Source organism: Tamandua tetradactyla, chromosome 5 (genome assembly GCF_023851605.1).
Source record: "Tamandua tetradactyla isolate mTamTet1 chromosome 5, mTamTet1.pri, whole genome shotgun sequence".
Taxonomy (NCBI): Eukaryota; Metazoa; Chordata; class Mammalia; order Pilosa; family Myrmecophagidae; genus Tamandua; species Tamandua tetradactyla.
This window is the reverse complement of record NC_135331.1, coordinates 186,715,145-186,736,740: the sequence shown is the minus strand read 5'-3', so window position 1 is coordinate 186,736,740 and position 21,596 is coordinate 186,715,145. Positions and strand designations below refer to the sequence as shown.

General features: G+C 41.7%; 1 pseudogene; it reads right to left on the bottom strand.

The window, feature by feature from the left end:
* Positions 1 to 6,083: 6,083 nt before the first annotated feature.
* The window catches only part of LOC143683413 (ubiquitin-ribosomal protein eS31 fusion protein pseudogene), a 73,139-nt pseudogene continuing 57,626 nt past the window's right edge, over positions 6,084 to 21,596 (bottom strand).

Here is a 21,596-nt window from a genome sequence, read left to right as displayed (position 1 = left end):
TGAAACAGGGTGGGTTTAATCCTGTTACTGGAGGCCTTATGAGAAAGCCATGGAGAAGAGCCAGAAGCTCTAAGACGGCTGGAATCCAGATGAGAAAGGAGAGGACATTGCCTCCTTAGGGGAAAATTCAGAACCCAAGGATGGCCTGCCAGCCAGAACGCTACCGCCCTTGGAAGGTAGAAAGCCTTCAGCTTTCGAAATCGTGAGCCAATAAATTCCTGTTGTTAAATCAGAGTGCTGTGTGCTATTTATCATAGCAGCCTGGGAAACTAGGACAATTACATATTTTGTATTCTTTGCTTTGGGTAGTAGGTCTTGGAAATCTGGTGTGCAGCTCCTCTCAACCTACATTAATCACCTCTCAAATGCTGCATGGCCACTTGTGGCTAGTGGCTTGCATTGGACAGCAAAAATGATAGCCCATTTTCATTAGAAATTTTAACTTGTAATCTGCTTCTGTGGTTTTTCTGTTTTTCTCCTTTTTTTGTCTCAGTTCTCCAACTTTGTTTAATAGGTGGAAATGCACTCCTCATATAACCATGTGCAATAATAATGAGGAGGCCTGCAGAGGCAGATGAGGGCACCCAAGAGTCTTTGGTGAATGCCTGCAAAATGCAAAAGAGAAGCAGACTATCTTTTAAAGAATAATTTATGGTTTTGATAAATATGCATCAAGAGTCCCCTGTCACCAAAGATAAGTCTCTTCCCAGTTATTGCCAATGTTGAAGCATTCAGACGTTTCAAGTGCACACTGGGTCTCCTACTCTTTATTTTAGCCATTCCACTAGCCTGGAGGTAGTGGGGCAGGCAAGTCTGAGGACTTGACTGTACAGGGAAGCAAACCAAGGGGAAACTGTGGAAAGTTGGTTCCAATTATTCTGAGGTTAGCAAGAGTTTTAGCCTCATTCCTGCCTAGAGGCCGGGTGCTAAAACTTATGTAATGCAAATGAAAAACTAATGAAAACAATTTACATATATAGGGCTTCCATGTAAAATGCTTTCGCATGTATTTTCTCTTCCCATCTTTGTCTTGGAGTCCAGAGGTAGGGAGGACTTGTCCCATCTCTCCCCGTTCTACAGGTCATTGTGGTCAGTGACTTCAATAGGTCATTGTGGTCAGTGCAGAACCTGGACTTGAGCAAGAGTCTGCTGACTGTTACCTGGCCAATCCAGGTGGTTCTGAGAGATGGAGAAAGCAAGACGTCGAATCACTTTTACAGTTATATGATATCAAGTCTTTTCCGACATCTTTTTTCACGGTAAACTGTGAGTAGAAAGCCATTCCACCACTTTGAATCTGTTATACATAAATTTGAAATTCAAATTTGGAAATTTGAAAAATTCTGGGCCTTATGTTGCTGCAGAAATTTTACCCAGGTGTTTCTCTTTTCTGAATTTACCAAAGGCACTGGATTGTGACTCAGCCTGCCCTCAGCAGGACCTACCATTCTCACTTGAGTCTGTGGATCCAGCAACATGTACACAAGGTGAATGGGGACCCAGTGCACCATTTCATTCTTTTAGGCTGTGTGCTAATGCTGGGTGAGGTCAGTCTCCTCTAGACCAAGACTTTTAAACCCAGAAGGATGAGGCAGTACCAAATTTTCAAAGACAAACATAAGACCATCAGTTGGCTTTTGAATATCATATAACTTGCAGGATACCAGTTAAATGAATTAGTTGATACTGAGAAAGTTTCAAAATTCCTGTGTCTCAACTCTTACTGCATGTTAGAAACACTTCAGGAACTGTTAAAAATACATACTGATTCCCAGGTCCATCTCGTGGAGATTCTGATTTAATTGATCTGCTCTGGGCATTTTTGTCTCAGGTGATTTTAACATGATACTGGAGTTGAGAAACATTGTGGTGTTTTAAAATATATATATATATATATCAAGTAAAGTAAATTTTTTACTTACATCCATGTAAAATGTTAAGGATTCCTCTAAAAATCAGACTTCATTTAAAAAATGCAATTTATCTTCTCTTTAGGAAACCTGAAACAGTACCTCTCCCTGTGCACCAACCCTCATCCCATCCCATCCCCACAAAAAAAATCTTGCCATTTTCTTGTAGGGTTTTCCGTTTCTTCAGATTGTCAAGGTCCCATTATCACACATTCACTACTTTGACTTTATCTTCCCCCATTTCAAACCCCATATTGGTGTGTGCTTTTGAGTGGTTTTTTCTTTTCCTTATTGCCAGCTTTTTGAAGGTAAACATCACCTGCAACTTTTAAGCAACAGTTGGGCTGGTAAAACTGATTTCTTGACCCTCAAGAATCACTTTCCTTTTTCAGTTTTCATATTTTTCTACTCTTTCCTACTATTGTCCTATTCTAGTCTTCACTTCAAATACCAACTTTCTTCGTAAAATCTGCCGCATAAGGCCTCCCAGTGCTGCACATATCCAGACTCAACCATGTACACAGACTAGAAGGTGAATGGCATTCCCTAGAAGTTTGTTTGCACGACCTGTACTAAAATAGACTTTTACTATTCCTTCCACATTAGTCTTCACGGATTTATCAAAAGACCCTGTTTCCTAAAGCCATGGCATCATTTTTGCATTCCCACCAGCAGTATATGAGAGTTCTGGTTCCTTCACATTTTCACCAGTACTTGATATAGTCAGTCTTTCTAATTTCAACCCTTTTAATAGGTGTGTAGTGGAATCGTGTTGTGATTTTAATCAGCGTTTCCCTAATGACTAACGATGTTGTGTATCTTTCTATGTGCTTATCTGCCATCCATAAATCTTTGGTGAAGTGTCTGTTCAAATCTTTTGCCCAAGTTTTAAATTGGGTTGTTTTTATTACTTTAGAACTGCATTTTGAAATAAATATACATATACATAATATATGTGCATATATACATATGTTTTATATGTAATACACTTTTGTCTCCTCTCCAACTTATAAATTCTTAGAACAAGAAAATTCCTTGAGAAAAGAGGACACATCTTAAATATGTAAATCCATGGCATCGAGTTGAGATGCAAACACTTGATCAATACTTCTTAAGCCTCTCATGGTGATGAAGACAGTCCATATGCCTCTCTTACATATTTGGAGACTATGTTATACAGAGTTGAATATTTTTAAACATTAAGATAATGGAGTAACCTCATTTTATATGAAGAGTTTGTATGCAAAAGCATATATCATATACTTTGCAACAGAAATACTTTTAACATTTTTAGAGAATGAAAATTTGGTAGTTTCCCCCAAGGGTCAAATCAGGGAGCAATCTATTTAGAGTATCAATTTAATATTTCCAATGGAATGTCTTTGTAGACCATGTTATGTAATAAACATACGATTTTGAAATCACTAAGATCTGCTTACCAAATGCAGAAAGTGTTAGTTGGCTACATTGGAAAAGGGTAGAAAGTTATTCTGAAACTAACTTTAAGAAATTGAGGGCAATTGGCAACCCAAACTGAGCTACCTTCCATAGCCTAGTGCCCTTGGGAATAAATATCATTTAAAAAGTGAATAAGAATAATATTTTGAGCCATTAAACTGGTTGTAGTAGCTCTGTGGGTGTTGGTTGACTCAATCATGTGCAAATTGGTTGCATTAACTCCTATACAGCTGTGAGAAAAGATTATCCTATTGGATAAAATCATAACACATGCAGAATTGTGGCATTTAACACTAGCCCTGTTAATTTGAGCTCAGTTTCATGTTTAGATGTAATGGACAATTTCCAGCAGGTCACTTGCCTTGATGGATTTCCCAGATCTTCTTCACTCTTTGTTGGGCTGTCAGCTAAACAAACCCAGAAGTTCCACTCAAAGAACCACCCACGAAGATACGTCTGCTTTGTTTTATGCCCTGCCCACCTACTCTGGTGTATCATAATCAGAGATCTTTCTGGTTGCAATTTTTTGTTCAATTTGAAACAGTTTCATTAGTGCATCATACAATCCAACCTAAGTAAATAGACATACCTTCACCACCATAATCTATATGAAGACATTTTCTTTTCTTCCATGTTCCTGTTACAATTTTAAGTCTATTTCCTTTATCTCACCTTCAGGGCCCAGTTATTTCATTCTGCCTAATGACAGAGCTTCATAAATGAACTCCTAGACTGGCAAATACATCATTGAGTGCTCCACCTATTTATAAAACAGATCTACTCTGTTGAAGCTCTCTTATTTTTCATATTTGGGATTCTTTCTTTGTGTTTCTCTGTTGTTTGAACAATACGTTAAACTATCAGACTCTTATAATAACCATCACTACCACCATCCAACGGCAATTCATGGAGTGCTTACCAGGTCCCAGACATTTTGAACATGTTATCTTTAATCTTAAAAGTAATCTTGTCAGATGGGTTTTAATTCACTTATTTTACAGATCAGTAAACTGAATTTGCCAGTTTTACATTAAAATATGGAAAAATAGTGTAAGCACCACCATCATTATCATTAATAAATTTTAAACAAGTTCGTGGCACATAAGAGAAGATAGCGTAACTGTATGCGTAAAATATGAAATGGAGACTAAAAGCTTTAAGGTCATTGGAAGTCTCTACAACCTGTTGAAGAATCAAGCATTTCATAATCTATTATTACACATTTTTCTTCTTGATAAAGAGAGAGAAGGATTTTTACTTACATACATAGACCCCCAAAGTTTTGTTATTTGCTTCTTTTGCCTTGAAACTGAATAAGTATTATGTTTTTATATTGATGCTGTATTATTTTTCAAAATTCACTAGCAAATATTATTTCATTTTATTTATTGCATTTGGAAAATGACCGGTTAGAAGGCTTACAGTCATCTCATTCAGTCACAAGGGCAGCTTCGTGAAGTTAAGGATTAGTGTTTGAACCATGCCCATCAAAAAAGACATGTTCAGGTCCCAACCCTGGTCCTGTGGGTGTGAACCCATCTGTAAATAGGACTTTGAAGATTTTATTAGTTAAGGTGTGCCCAAACCTAATTAGGGAAGGCCTTGATAGAATACGGCTGAATCCTTATAAGCAAAGGAAATTGGACAGGGAAGAGAAAGTCGGACTAAGGTCAACCAGACTAAAGAGTAACGGATGATATTGACTATTTTAAAACTTCCACTTCTGTGTGAGACCAAAGGAAGAGATGTTTATTTGGTGCAAAGTCTATATTTTTGGTAGCGCACTATCTAATCTATCTTGAATGGTCTGCTGATTTGAACCCCATAATCACACGGAACCTTGAATAGGAAGTGAGATCTTGTTGGTTTGCACAGGTTGGTGTGATGCTCTGATACATCCCAGAGTAAGCTGGGCAGAAGATTTAAAAGTATTTGCAAAGTCCCTTTGAAAGACGGGGGAAAGGGTGGAAATATTAAACTGCCCCCTCCGGGGGAAGACTTGATATTCTCACAGTCATTAAGGTCTGCCAGTTTGTTGGGCCAGGTCTCACTCTTGGGGCTTGCCCTTATGAAATTTATTCCTACAAAGGAGAGGCTAAGCTTACTTTTCATTATGCTTAAGAGCTACCCCCCAGAAAACCTCTTTTGCTCAGATGTGGCTTCTCTCTGTCTCTAAGTCAACTCGGCACGCAAACTCACTGCTCTCTCTCCTACGTGGAACATGACTCCCAGGGGTGTAAACCTCTCTGGCAACGTGGGACAGGACTCACAGGGATGAGCCGGGACCCAGCATCATGGGATTGAGAAAACTTTCTTGACCAAATGGGGGAAGAGAGAGATGAGACAAAATAAAGTTTCAGTGGCTGAGAAATTTTAACTAGAACCAAGAGTTCATTCTGGAGATAATTCTTCCGCAGTATACAGATATCCCCTTTCAGTTTTTGGTGTATTGGAGTAGCTAGAAGGAAATACCTGAAACTGTTGAACTGTAATCCTATAGCCTTGATTCTTGAAGATGACTGATTAACTATAGAGCTTTTAAAGTGTGAATAGGTGAGTGTGAAAACCTTGTGACTGACAATCCCTTTATCCAGTGTTTGGACAGATGAGTAAGAAAAGAAAGACAGAAAAATAAATAAATAATGGGGGGGCATTTATTTAATTAAAAATAAATAAATTTATTTATTTTTGATTTTTGTTAGTTTATATTTTTTATTAATCCACATGCAATTGCTTGTCTTCTGGTTTGTTGAAGCAGTAATTCAGACAGCACTCGCCACAGTAATGGCTGTCAAAGTGGCTGGCCATAAAAACTTCAGCACCACGTTCATCTGAAGGGCACTCTTGATGAAGGTGACTAATTTTGTCATTTTCATTCACCTTATGGTATTTCAGGACAACCAGCTTAACCTTCTTTCCTTCATGCTTATTCTTCTTGGGAGTTGTGTAAGACTTCTTCTTTTTCTTAGCACTACCACGAAGTCTCCATACAAGATGTTGTAGTCCGACAAGGTACATCCATCTTCCAGTTGCTTGCCAGCAAAAATCAGTTGCTGCTGATCAGGAGAAATTCCTTCCTTTTCCTGGATCTTGGCTTTTACATTTTCTACTGTATCTGAGGGCTCAGCCTCAAGAGTAATAGTCTTTCCCGTCAGGGAAAATCTGCTTCTTGGTGGCAGTACCACTGCAGATGGCAGATTGGAAAGGAAGAACCTTCACTTTTATTTTCACTTTTTTTTGTAGTAATGAAAATGTTTTTGTAGTACTGAAAATGTTCAAAAATCAGTTGTGATGATGAATGCATAGCTATATGATACTATGAACACTAATCGTACAATTTGGATGATTATATATTGTATACCCAGAAAAGCCATGTTCTTTAATCCTGATTCAATATTGTAGGGTGGGATCTTTTTTATTAAATTGTTTCCATGGAGATGTGACCCATCTAGATGTGGGTGGGACCTTTTGACCTGGTGGTTCCATGGAGATGCATCTCCACCCATTCAAGGTGGGTCTTAATCTGCCTACTGGAGTCCTTTAAGAGGGAACCATTTTGGAAAAAGCTTCAGAGCTGACACAGACAGAGACATTTAAAGATGCAGAAAGAAAACACCCCCAAGGAAGCCATTTGAAATGAGAAACCAGGAGAGAAAGCTAGTAGACCTTTCCATGTTCTTTCCCAGCTGACAGAGAAACCCTGAACCTCATCAGCTTTTCTTGAGTCAAGGATCTTTCTCTGGATGCCTTAGTTTGGACATTTTTATGGCCTTAGAACTGTAAATGTGTAACCTAATAAATCTCCTTTATAATCTCATTTCTATATATTTTATTTGCAGCAGCATGAAAAAACTAAAACAGATTTTGGTACCAAGAATGGAGTACTGCAGTTTGCAAATAGCAAACACGTTGGAACAGCTTTTTAAATGGATAAGGAGAAGATTCTGGAAGAGTTGTGATAACTTGATAGAGAATGCCTAGAATGCTTTGAAGAGGTTGTTGGTAGAAATGTGGACTCTAAAGATATTTCTGGTAAGGCCTTAGATAGAAATGATGCATGTGTTATTGCAAACTGGAAAGAAGGTGATCCTTATTTTAAAGTGGCAGAGAATTTGCTAAATTGTGTCCTGATTTTGCATGGAAGGTAGAATTTAAAAGTGGTGACTCAGGGTACTTAGCTGAAGAGATTTCCAAACTGAATGTGAAAATGCAGCCTGGCTTCTCCTTGCAGCTTATAGCAAAATGCAAGAAGAAAGAGATAAGCTGACAACTGAGGTCTTGGGTATAAAGAAACCAGAAATTGGTGGTCTGAAAAATTTTGGGCTGCCAGAATGGGAGACCCCAAAGAATAGTGTCCCACATGATGATTTAACCAAACATGGAACCAGTTAGCTATTTCAGAAAAAGCCGCGACTGGAAATAGAGTTATCCAGAAAGGATTTGTGGAAAGTCCTATTGTCTGATGAGTCTGATCCCAGTATACTGCACAGAAAACCAATAAGAGTGTTATGGAATCTGTATAAACAGAATCACTGCCAATCTGGATTAAAAGGGACAGAAAAGGGGCAAATTGAAGGAAAAATAAACTTCAAAGACAGAACCATGGAAGCTAAGGTCTGAAGCCAAGAAAACTTAGGCCAGAACAGTGGACCCACCCATGCTCTTGGAGAGGGTGAGTTTGTCCTGAAGGCAGAGGGTGGACTTTCTGCTTGATGTTCAGGAAGAGTTTTGGTGCCCTAGGCTTCAGAGAGGGTGGAGCACCTTCCTTGGGGACTGGGGAGAGTCTTTCTGCTGCCCCATTGTTCTAAGGAGGTTAAGCATATGCCTCAAAGATGGCAGAGAGCCAGGTGCTGCCCTGATGCCTGAACAAGGTGAGGCGAAGAAATAAGGTGGTCTTCTCAATGTCCCCCAGGGTTGCAACCCTCACCCCAGTGTTTGGAGAGAGCAGGACCTCTGCTCATGCTCAACCCCCTCAGTTACAAGTTCATGGTTCAAAGGTCATAAAAATATCCAAACTAAGGCATCCAGATAAAGATACCTTGATTCAAGGAAGGCATATGTCTGTCACATGGGGTAGCATGTGCCTGATATCTGCTGATCCTTGTTCTCAGTTCTGTTGCTTCCAGCTTCTGATGCCAGTGATTTCCTCTCTAAGTATCTGTGGGCCTTTACTTAGCTCCTCCAGGACACCAGTCTGGGTTCTGGCTTGCGTAGCATCTCATGGGAGGGCACATGGTGATGTCTGCTGGGCTCTGCATCACCAGCCTTCCATGCCCATGCTCTGCTCTCTCTGTCAGCCTCCAATCATCTCCATATGTCTGCGTCTCTGTCGGTGCTGAAGCAACTGTGTCTCCTGGAGCTTCTACATTTCCAAATATCCATGTCTGTGTCTCCATCTCTGTTGGCTCTGAGCGTTCTTCAAAATGTTTCCTCTTTTAAAGGGTTCCAGTAAACTAATCAAGGCCCACAATGAATGGGAGATGTAACTTAATAAAGTCTCTTTTCAAAAACTGTTCCATTTCTCTTATATTGCATTCCAGCAACATTAAACAAACTAATAGAGTTAATATATACTAAATCTCAATAAAATTGCATTTAAAAAACATTTATTTATTGGGCAAATAAATTCCCATTGTTTAACCTGATCCATTTCATGTTATTTGAATTGAACAGCCTAGGAAACTAAAATACCTCTTTTTTACTTCCTTTCATTGATAAGAAACAGAGTCCTAAGTTGAACGCTGAAACCAGTGGAGAAGAGGAGCTCCAACTGTTGATTTTTAATAACCATCTTAGTTGAATATTGAGTACATTTTCTATATAGTAAGAGACAATTGGTGGGCAAAAGGAAGCCAAATTGAATAATTCAGCCCTAATTAAAGAAGGAAGGGTGGGACGTAGCTCTAGCTTTGATTATGGAAAACTTTGTGATGGAGATTATTATAGTCAACCCTTGATGTGCAGTTGTGTTTTAGAAGACATGATCAATTTAAAAATAAAAACATAAACCACTCATACTTTATAAAAACTGTTTTTTTTTTTCCAAATAAGTATTTAGGTAAAATGCACAAGTAGGTGCAAGTTTTAATCCCAATATGAAGTTCTGGCAGCAGTTAAGTCACCCATGATAACTTGGTGCATGATGCCATTTTTAATTTATGTGGTTTTAAAAAACCTTTGACAAGATACATCAGAAGGAAAAAGACCACATAAGAGCAAAGAATGAAGCACATTCCCTCTTTGGGCATCACTCTGCCTCCAGATCTCTAAAGCCTGAATTTGGGGGGAGTGGGCAGGGCCGTGACTGATTCCCTTCGCAGGGAATCTGAGTGGGGAGATCCAACCTCCAAGGTTTCTGGTTCCGAAGAAAGGACTTGAGGGCTCTAACAGCCCCCTCATGATACTTTTCTTGCATAGTTTCTCCCTGGATCCCTTTATCCAGGTTGTCATTTTTACTCTCCCTAGACCTGATTGACGATTTCAATGATTTCTTCGCAGTAATCCTTGGGTCCTGGCTCTGATCAGCAGAATGGATATTTGTTTCATTTTTCAGATAGGCCCTTGATTGATTCCTGTTTTCCAGCCTCCATATTTTGCATTTTTTCTAAAAAAAAACAGTATTTGCCTTATGCTGTATCAATCCTGTAATTGATCCAAGCCCTTTCATATTTTATATTACTGCTGAAATCAATGCTAGTATTGTTTGCTCTGTTCAAGAAAAATGTATGTCTCTTCTGAGTGACTGTCAATTCCTCAATGCAGCTGAAATCCTTGTGTTCACAAAGGAACATTCCATCTGGACAGACAAATACTCATTTGTATCTATGCACTATCCTGATTTGAAAATCCAGTGTCCAAAATTCAATATTGAAAAATTCCACACCTGCCATGTGGGAGACCCGGGTTCAATTCCCGGTCCATTCACTTCCTCCAATTAACAAACAAACAAGCAAAACAAACAAACAAACAAATCAATAAAAGGTGCTGTAATAACAGGATACTCACATGGAAAAATAATGAAATGCGACCCTGCCATATGGCGGAACAACAACAACAAAATTCCAGTTTCCCAAAGTAGAAGATTTATAGATCTAATCATTGGCAGTATCACTTCTCCACTGGTGCTTCTTTATGCTTTTGTTTAAAATTGTGTTCCATTTGAGTATAAATTTTCTTAAAAGAAGCCAGCACCATGAAACAATGTTTAATAAATGCAACCGGTTGGCACAATCATTGCCTTTTGGTACTAATAGTAGAAGATATGTCCTATAGATGGAAACTGATATAGAATCAGAATTACAGAATAAGAAGGAATTTTTGAGCATCTGGTTTTACATTCTTACTTTTCATATGAAGAAACTAGGATCAAAGATATTAAGTGTCTTGTTATTTCTCATTCTTTTGGCTAAGAATAGAGAAGAAAGTTGCTGGAGTTTATGTAGCTATTAGCATAGAGCTGAAATTAGAACCAGTTCCATCCGCCATGCCACGTCTACCCCTTCACAGGCAATGGAGTCATTAGGCATGGATGGGTTCGTGAGTCAGATGTGTTATTTTACACAAGCAGAAAGTGAAGGCGGGGATGGGAAAGGCTGGGTGTGCAAACTGTAGGGCAAAGGGGTAGATTATTATATCTCTTGCCTTCTTTTGTTGTCAATAAAATCGATTGTTGAATTCACTTAAAGGAACATCTTGTCTACATTTAGCAAATTGGGTGATTAAAGATTATGTAAAGCTGTCTGTTCATGTAAAAGTTATCTAGGTTCAAGTTTATCCTCACATTGAAACCCTGTTAATTTTCCTGAAAAGTATACTGAAGTTACAGAACTTTTCTATTTCCTTTCCCTGAACTGATCTAAGAGGTAGCAGAAGTGAAGTTACCCTAGACAACTGATTAACAAGAACCATTTTGCTAATAAACTAATCCTTTGACAACTCCAAAAACTTAGTATTGGGAGGAAGGACAATGGCTGCCCAAAGAGGACACAAACCCCCGACGGTGCCCGCCATCTCCAGCGCAGGTTTGCCGGGCGCTCGCTTCACTTATCGAAGCCCCATTTGAACTTCACGTGCTTGGGGACTTCAAAACGAATGTCAGTCTTCCCACCAGCATTCCCAGACTCCCTTTCAGTCCCTTCTGCTGTCCCTGTGAGTGGGAAGCTCATCAGCCTCTCGGGTCATTTGCCGGGATAGCAGTAACGAGGGGCAAAACTATCAGGCCTTCAACAGCGTCCAAGTTCAAGTGAAGACAAGATCACCCGAACAAAATCACACAGAGCATCTAGAACCACCTCAGCGAAAGCGCTCCTTTGGATTGGTTTTACGCCTAGAAGCACCAGGGCTTTCATAAATATAAAAGAATAAAACCAGGCTTCAGGACATTAAGTAGAAATATTGGGGGGAAAATTTTAACCGAAAATAATTATGCCTCATTTAGATCTCATGAGCTGTTGCTGTTTGACAAGGCAGTTGCAGTTTTTAGTCATGGCCAAGGGGGAGCTGTACGCACTTTCCAGGGTAGAGCTGAAGTTAAATACTGACCTACTGCTGTAAGTAATGCATTAGCCAGCCCTTCCTTTGATGGAAAAAGTACCTACATAGAATCCTTTAAAACCTCTCCAGGGTGTATTTGGGGGTGGGGGGAGTTGGGGGGGGGGGGAGAGACGGGAAGGGGGCAGGATGGGCCTTGCATATGTGTGTATGTTTAGGACACAAGTCGACAAGGGAAAGGACAGCTCTTACCTGCAGTAGTCTGTGTTGTAGTTAAGACTGAGATGCTCACTATCCCTATGCGGTCTCAAATAAATTGGTATTACAATGAGGCTTTTAAAAACTGTTTCCATATAAATGAAAAAAAGGGACAATTTTTAAAAACATCATAAGTAAGTACAGTTGCCAGGAAAAGTGGCAGTTGCCAGGAAAAGTGGCAGATGCCAAGTTAAAATTGAATTTCAGATAAACAAGAAAAAATTTTTAGAAGTCTGTCTTAAATATTGCATGAGACATACTAAAAAATTACCAGTGTTTACCTGAAGTTCATACGGACTGGGTGTTCTGAATTTTATTTGCTCAATCTGGCAACTCTGTGATGAAGTAAATATATGGAAGCCCATTCCTTCAATATCACTTAGTCACTGATTGAGTAGAGTTTGGCTGTGCTATTTAAAAGGAAGGGAGTTATTTCAACAACAAACAGTTCAGGGAGTTACGATCTGCTGTTGTGTCAACACCAAAAAAGCCTATGTGCCTGATTTTGCTTCTGTCTTGTTTTGTTTTATTGAAGAGTACAATCCAAAAGTTTTGCAGTTACATGCATTCATTTTGAGGGAGGTTGTCACAATTTAGCTATTCTCTTCTCCGTGGAGACAAAAGCTTTAAGAAATTAGGACCATGTTTGAGTTCTAGATACAAAGCAGTATGCTTCTCAGCAAAATGCAGTGTATTGTTTCAAGCTGATTCCCCCCTCCCCTTTTCCTGGGGAGAGAAGTACAGCGTCTTAAACTAAAGCGCACTTCAGCCTTCCCCCTGTGCTTGTCTGGTGCCAGCAGCCACAACACAAGACTTTCATCTGGGCACCAAAGTATGGGAGTTTGGGGGACCGAGATGGGGAGAAAGAAGGGCAAGCCAAACGCAAAAAGGGAAACAAACAAACAACAAAGACAAATGGGATGGGATGGGCAGAAGGAGAAATAGCTTATCTTTCAAGTATCCCGTCAACCACTGCTGGGCTGCGAAATGCAAAGCCCTTCACAGTTTTCCGCCCTTATATATATTTTTTGTTGCTGCCACTTCCCATGCTGGGAAGATTCTTGTCATCCCTCACATATTTTATCCACAGAAGAGGCTGCCCTGCCCTGCGCTTGGTGATTGAGGCTGTGCCCTGGTGTGCCACTCGGCCGGCCGTTCCCAAGGCTGGCTAGCCTGGGAAAAGCTGCATGGACACGTTCCAAAATCAGCATTACATGCATTATTGTTCTTACTCTCCCTGATTAGAGCACACACAATGAAAACAACAGCGACAGCCTCATTTTCTAACCCTCCTCCCAGCACCAGGCAGGGCTCAGTCTGTTTTTCTTTCTCTGGGGGATAGTTAACTGCTTCAGTGCTGGGGGCACCTCAGACCTCACTGCAGCCGCCCTGCAGGCCCCCCTGTGATTCGGGGAGGCCTGGGGACGCAGGGGGGAAGCAGGCGGGCTCGCCCTCCTGGAAATGTGGGCAACAGTTCATGCAGGAGGCGAGAAGCCCGGGCGGCGCGTGGGGCTGCTGGCCCGCTGCGGCCCCCCTTCCCCCCGCCCGCTGCGGACCGAGTTGGGTCTGGCTCCCTCGGGTTCTCGTGTGTGAAGTGCGGACAGATGTAAAGAGGTGGGGGGCCTGTTATTTTAACTCTTAGAGCCACAAAGTCTGTCAGCCTTAAAGCTGACTGGGTGTACTTGTTCAGTCTCAGTTGTCCATAGGAAACTCTTCTCAACCTTCTTTGGAACTGTTGAATAAAATCTTTGTCAACTTTTGCAAGTATGTAGGGAAATTGGGTGCGGAATGGCAGTTTTTACTTTAAAAGCGACGGGGCAAATTCAAGCTCTGCTACAGTAAGTATTACAGTGAAAAATTTGCTACGAAAATGAAAAGAAAAGAAAGACTTCTGACATGCAACTCATAACCTCTTTATTGAAAATAATGGCAGACACCTGGCATTCTGGTACAAATAGAGGGTTTGGATGCTGCCCTGGCGTATGCTGACCTGTGATTGACCTTAATTGAAGGGAGTGAGTAGACGGGGGTAGAGAAGGCTGCCGGGTATGCGTCACTACTTCCAAAGCTATGTACAGCTAACTCCTCAAGAAGATCCAAGTATCTGAGACTGGGCCTGGGCTGAAGAAACGTGTCCTTTGTTTAATCTTTGAAGCGCCGGTTGTCAGCGTTGGTTACCTGTTTGTCTGTGCACCTGGAAGAGCACAGAGATAGCTCAGCAATACGATTGGCAAAGTACAGCACAGGACCCTTTTCTGGAAGAATTAGGGCTTTTAAGACGCAACAGCAGGGTGTGAAACCCCTTTGGACTAGGGGCCCCTGTGCGCCAGCAGATCAGCACCCAGGAAGCTGGCCTGGTGTACAAACATCCCTGCCTAATTCGAGGTCACTCAGTTCAGTTTTGGGGACTGGAGCTTTTGTAATACGTAGGAGAGGTCAGTCGAGTGAAACCATCAAGTGCCTACTCCATGCCAGGCACCCGGCAGGGCCCTCTGTGAGGTATAGATTTGTAGGCCAGCTCCTCCTTCGGGAGCTCACCATTTAGACAGAGGCCTGACATCCGTGCCCAGGCGACCTCAACAAAGCTCAAAGCAGCGCAGAGGGGCCGGGCCTCTTGGGGCTAAGGGGGCAGCATGTTTGGAAGGCAGGAGTCACCTACAGCATGAGGTATTCCACAGAGGCTGACTGCCACGAGAAATGGTAGAAGTATGGATGAGTCTACTTTTTCGTTTTTGCTTATTGACCCACCCCTTCCCTGTGCCCTCTATTTCCTTTACGTTCCCTATGCAGCATTGAAATTTACTGATTATAGTGGTCACCCATAATTTTTTAACACACGCAAGGATACCGGTCTTTTTCCTATCAAAAAATCTAAAGATATTTGCTATCTCATGCATTCTTCTGAACCTGACAAGGATTCTCACTCTCAGAGAATAATTTTAGCAGACACAATTTTAGGTAGAATTTAAGGGGTTGCTGTTTAGAAACAGACGTCTTTCAATGTGGATTGGGCTTTTCTATTTTATTTTTAAAATGTTGGTTGCAAGTTTTCAATACACATAAATAGAAAGTAAACAAAAAGCTAATAATTCTCATTATTTTAAGTTCTACATCATCTTGGATATGAGATAGAAGCTTTTGGATTTTATTTGACGAGGAATGGGTGCATATTTTTCCTTTTTTATTTTGAGGATTTATTAAATGAAGGAACAAAGAAACAAATTGACGGAACCGCTTCCTTGGCCTGTTCCAAGTTTTATATGTACCCACTTAATTTAATAGATTTTTTTTGTTAGCGTATATTGTACTGTGAAAAGTAGACTTCAGATTTACTGCATGACTGTGCTTATTTTTCTCTAAGATAATAAAATGTGACTGTATTGCCTAATTAGAATATAGAGAAGAAAAGTGAGGGATTATGGAAAAATTAGTGACATGAGAACCCTAATTATGTCACTCTTTGAGGCTGATATAGAACACGACAATAAACTAGTAATCAAACCTAGTAATCTTTATTTGGGCTCTCCTATAACTCATATTCTTGAGCTCCTGCACAACTATTATTAGTCTGCAGCAGTATTGCACTCAATCAGAGTCACAACTCTAGAGGACAAGGACTTGACTGCCCCTGTGGAGACACAGGCATTATTTCTGTTTCTGGTGTCTGGCCTGAGACCCAAACATTATGTACATTTCATGGCCCACCTGTGGGGATTCATCATGAAGGTGCCTTCAGCCCCGTCAAAGAGATGAAAGGTAAATGTTTACCTCTGAGTCACTATCCTTGACTTTGAAGTGCTTTTAGGACATGAAACAAATAGAGAATGAACCCTAAGCAGAGCTGACTCTTAGAAATGCAGGGCTGCCCTGCTGATATGCAAATTATCCACTCAGAGGCTGGATGTCACTGGATGTCACTGGACGCCACTTAAAAAAAAAGGATCCGCTAGATTACTAATTTGAAATCCCACTGTCATTGGTTGGTCCACAGGAACTGCAGCTTCCTTCCTCTTCCTTCTTTTTCTTTTCTCTCCTTCCTCCACATGAGGCCAGAAGCGTGTCCCAGCTGCGATTAAACTGTTAACCAATTTCTGATAAATGGCCTTCTGGCATCCGTGCATCATGTTCCAGAAGGGGATTCCTTTTCTTCTGTTAAATTATTGGCCAATAATTTGATTAGTGGGTCAACTATGATGATCTTAGGTGCCCCAAGAAATAAAAAAACCAAAAAACAATAAAAAGGAAATAAACAAAAATCCCAAATCAACAACAACAACAACAAAAACTGAATTGTGTTACTAGCCCGAGGCATGCTTTCTCTTACCAGCCATAAAAATCTGTTCCTTTTATAAGTAACGTTTATTCCTTCAAACACAGGAGACAGCTAAAGGGTCATTTTATGAGTTGTTTTTCTGCTCTGCAACCTTCGGTAATTGTTGGTTGGAATGAATTAAACTGTTTCCATTATTACATTATATCACTAGTGTTTCTTTCCTGGAAATAGAACCTCTTGCTGGTGCTGACACTATTAGCTCAAGTTAACCCTTTTTGGAATCGTGTTTAAGCAGCGCCGGTGTGGAAACTTCCCTCAACCGCACCCTCAGCGCCCCGGCTGGTTCCAACCACAGCAGAGCTGTCAGAGTTGTGAGGGCACACGCCAGCGAGGGCACTGCCACCGAGCCAGAGGCTGGCTGTGGGACGGGCTGCATCACCTGGTGACTCTGGGGCCATCAGCCACTTTCTCACCATCCCACCTCCAGAGCTGATGGGAAGAGCATATGAACTAATGGATGAGAGTGCTTTTGAAGTGTACTGACATTTTAGCTGTGAAATTTTTTCCCTCGCACAGAAACTCTGCAAAGAGGAGGTTTACTATTGAACCAAATGGTGTATGGTGAGTGATACTTGTGCAGGTTGGTTTGCTTGTTTATATTCACTTCTGCTTTAGACATTCCCTTATAAGCCATTTAAGAGGGGGTTGTTTCCAAAAAATAAAAACAAAAAACCCCTAACATTCAAACCTCAGTACTACACCTCAAAAACAAGCCAGTGTCTTATCCATTGGGGATCGGGCTGCCAGGCTGGAATTTGCCATCAAATTGCCAGCTAACTTGTAGGTAAAATGAGGGAGGTGGAGAAAGCCTCTTAGGATAGTTTCCAACTTTAACATTCTGTAATTTAATGACTTCAGTATTCTTGCATCAGTACTCCATCTTAAGACCACGATGCTATTTTTGCTTCTCTAACCCAGTGACATACCCTATACGGATCCTACACCAAAACCCAAAGGCGGGCAGCAGAGGGGGCGGGCAGCCTGTTGGGCACGGGGATTCCTCCGGCCGATCCCCACCGTATCCGGGTGGAGGGTACAGCAGTCTCTTCAATGCTCGGGGTCCTTCCTCCTCTCAGGCGTCCCCCAGCAGGTCTGCCAGAGGTTTCAGAGCCCACATCTGACCCTCACACCCTGTACGGGACCCTCTCTCCCTGCCTTGCTGCAGCTTCTCCCCTGTAGACCCCAGCGCACCTGGCACACTCAATGGCACCTCTCTGGGGAAGCCATTCCTGAGACCTCAGCGAGCATTAGCCATTTTCTGCACTGCATCACCATCTAGCTCACGTTCATTCCTAGTTTTGCGCCTGCCGTTGAATTAGAACAAGCATGTGTCCCTACCAGACAGAACTGCTTAAGGGCTGGGGTAGACCCCATTTCCCTACATTAGGGCCTTCTTGTCAATTCCCAGGTGCTGAGCACATAGTAGGTGCTCATGAAACATTGTGGCAAATTGAGTTAAATAACTGCTTATTGTCAAGGAACTGAGAACGGCAGTCAGGTTCAAATGAGTTTTTTTTTTTGAATTAATGAAATGTGGGCCCTGCTGCACAGCTCGCTGGTGGCCCTGGGCAGCCCTGAGGCACACAGCTGGGTTGTTGCAACTTGCTGCAGAGTCCCCGCCTGCCCCCGGCCGCGTGCTGTGGGCCTGTGGAAGGCAGCCAGGCCCAGGCTGGCGGGCACCCGAGCACACGTGGGTTAAGTTTCATCGCCATGGCGGGGAGGCAGCCTCTGTAACTGTCCCCTCCCGCGGGCGGCCTTGCCGCCCAGGGCGGATTCTGGCCGGGCGGCCTTAGAGACGGGCAGCTTTTGTTTGAGCTGCCCCCAGCACACCGGGAAGCTGCCTTGGAAATGAGCCTAAGCTCACGTTGCAGGACTGCGAGCTGTAAATGATCAACCACGCTAATGCGCACGGTAAACCCCTGGGGGAAGACAGCCCGAAACCGGGTTGTCCTTAACTTGATGCGCTCGCTTCTGTTCCCGCTTTCCATCAGGCCCTTTTTCCTTCTGCTGGAGAATTCGGGGACGTGTAAAGCTCTAGGCTGGGGCAGGGGAGGAAAGGAAGGCCTGGGACTTGGACACTGGCGGGGATGGTGGAGGAGAAAGCCCGCTTGCCTCTGGGAGAACGGCAGTGATGGAAGGAGCCGGGGTTGGTGCAGAGCCAGGCTTTTAGCTTTCCAAGGATCGTAGGGTGCGTGAGATGCCCTGGTTGAGATCCCTGTTCTCTGAAGGGCAGGTGGAAATACACAGTTCTCACTCTTCCTATCGTGAACATGAGCATCTGAACCCCACTCTGCAGGGCTCCCCCTGGTACCACTGCCTGAGGAGTGCTGAGTGCATCGCCTGCATTGAGAGATGACGACCCATCTCTCATCCCTCCGTGCCATGCACTCAGCATTGCTCACACCCGATCTTGTGCAATAACTTTTTTTCTTTACCTTCTTAAAAACTTCAGTTCTTTATTTTTTTTCTCTTTAAAAACTATTTAAATAGTTTTATTGAGATATCTTCACACACATACAGTTCAAAGTACACAATCGTCATCATATAGTTGTATATTCAAAGCCATGATCCTTTCGAACATTTGCGTCACTCCAAAAAAAGACAAAGAAAAACTCATACAGCCCATGCCCTTTACCCCCCCTCACTTAACGCTAGTATTTCAATCTACCCCAATTTTCTTACCCCATCCCCCTTATTATTTACTTATTTATTATCCCAATTTTTTTTACTCATCTGTCCATACCCAGGATGAAAGGGGCATCAGACACAAGGTTTTCACAATCACACGGTCACATTGTAAATCTATATAGTTATACAATTGTCTCTAAGAATCAGGGCTACTAGAGAACAATTCAACAAACTGTTCTATTTTAAACCAAATTCTACCAATAGAATTCCTTCTACCTATTCTAATAAACTAAAAACCAAAAAGGGTTATCTATGTAATACGTAAAATTACCTCCAGGATAGCCCCTCAACTCTGAAATCTCTCAGCCACCAAAACTTTATTTTGTCTCATTTCTCTCTACTCCCTTTTGGTCAAGAAGGTTTCCCAATCCTTTGATGCTGGGTCCCAGCTCATCCCTGTGAGTCCTGTCACACGTTGTCAGGGAGATTCACACCCCTGGGAGTCATTGCCAGGTAGTGGGGAGCACGTGAGAACTGTCAGGACTGGAGAACTTGGAGCATGAACATTGCAGGTATGAATCGTCATCATCCAAGAACTGGTCATTAAAAAGGGGCTAGGTAACAATATTGATTTTGGAGGAGAATCCCAATAGATGAAAGAGCACCTATGCTATCTCCATGATTATTTTAAAACTGTTTGCAAAGCCCCAACCATCTCACTAAGGAAAGAAGTGGCATTCCTGAGGGAACCCCATTCAGGGAGCGGCGATGTTGAATCTGGGGAATTAACACCAATCCTGGTGCTATCCACCCCCGTAGCAGCCCCGCATGCCTCTGCTCACTCAAGTCTGAAAGTCTATACAATAAGAATTGCCAAGCGCCCTTTAAAAGGGGTGCGAAGGAGGAGCTGAGGGAATGGCAGTAAAGGTTCTTATCAAAGGCAAATGCAAACAAACAAACCCAAACTCGCACACACACTCACAGTTGGGTGTCCAAGGACCTACCCACATCGAGATGGAAAGCCAGAGTAATCGATGCCTTTATCCTATTACTGCCCATGACAATTGCACAGTCTTCAGAAGCAGTGTTCAGAGAATAACCAGGCTTTGTAAATATAAAACTAATCACAGTAGATAAATGGATTGTTAGAGGGATATGCTATCCTCTAGCTTAGAATATATACTCCACCTTACACGTACTGACTTTATAAAGGGACAATTTGTTGAAAAGTTCTATTATAAAGGGTTAAGTCTTATTATAAAGGGTTAAGAGAAACAGCACACTTGAGAGCCCGTTTCTAAAAGTTTTCTGCCAAGGAAATGAAAGATACGGGCAAGGAACACTGCCCAAAGCCCAGTCTTAAATCTCTTCTCAGGTGGTCGGCATGGCTGCCCGTTTACAGATGACATTTCCCAGCTAACAAAGCTGACAAGTTCCCACGGGCTCAGGTACCCACATGCCATTTCCTTCCTGTTCCAAAATGCCCACGCCTGATTGCCTGTCACCCCCAGAAAGCTGTGCCAGTGTGTTGGGAGGCAGCTGGTCCAAAGGAACCTATGAGTCCATCCCAGGAAATGTTAAAAATGTTGCAAATATTAGCTGTGGGCCAACCTTAGTAGTGCTGGACATTTAGTCTGGGAAAGGAGCCAAGATTTTGTGAGCTTATACAAACATTTTAGTCTTGAAAAATTGATCTGCCTACCTTGCATGAACAGGTTTTCTCCCAAGAATGACTGCGATATTTTGGTTTGATGGAACTGAAGTGGTTTTTTGGGGGGGGGGGGGGAGATTTTACTATTTAGCCCTTTTGGATTTAGTATTATAACCAAAACATAATGCACAGGAATGTATAAATTTTTCATAAGAAAACCAAACTGGTTTTCATTGTCCAGAAAGATTATTTTATCTCTAAAATTGGGCCAGAAGGCATTTGCCAGTTTTTACTCTACTGAAATTAATTTAACATTTTCAATGAATTATAATGCAAGCATTATATTCAGGAAGAATACAAATATGCATTAGGATTCTCAGGGATTCTGAACAGGTATGAATGATTGTAAAGCTAAAACAGTATATTGTTAGCACAGTGTGTATTGCATGTAATTCACACTCATTTGGACATATGCAGGTCATGTTTTCGGTAACAAACACAATATGTGTTTATATAGCATATAGCTAACCTAATACCCTTGTCACTGAGATCTCGTTTCTCTGCAAACCATGGAAATATGGTTTTTCAAAGAAGGCCTTCCAGAATTCAGTGTCGAATCTAGTAAAAACTAGGGGATGAGACTTACAGTAAAGAATTTCTCAAATTGTGTTCTTTGGGATATAAATACAATATTCCACGGCAAAGCTTTGTAGAACTGAAGTCTAAACACATTTCCTTACAATTGGACTATTCAGAGACTTTAAAATGCAAATGTTCAATTGAATTTTTTGAAGGAGGATCATCCTGGAAGATAATGAACACTTGAGTCAGATTTTGGGGTATACTATTATAGTGGAAAGTGCAGTAT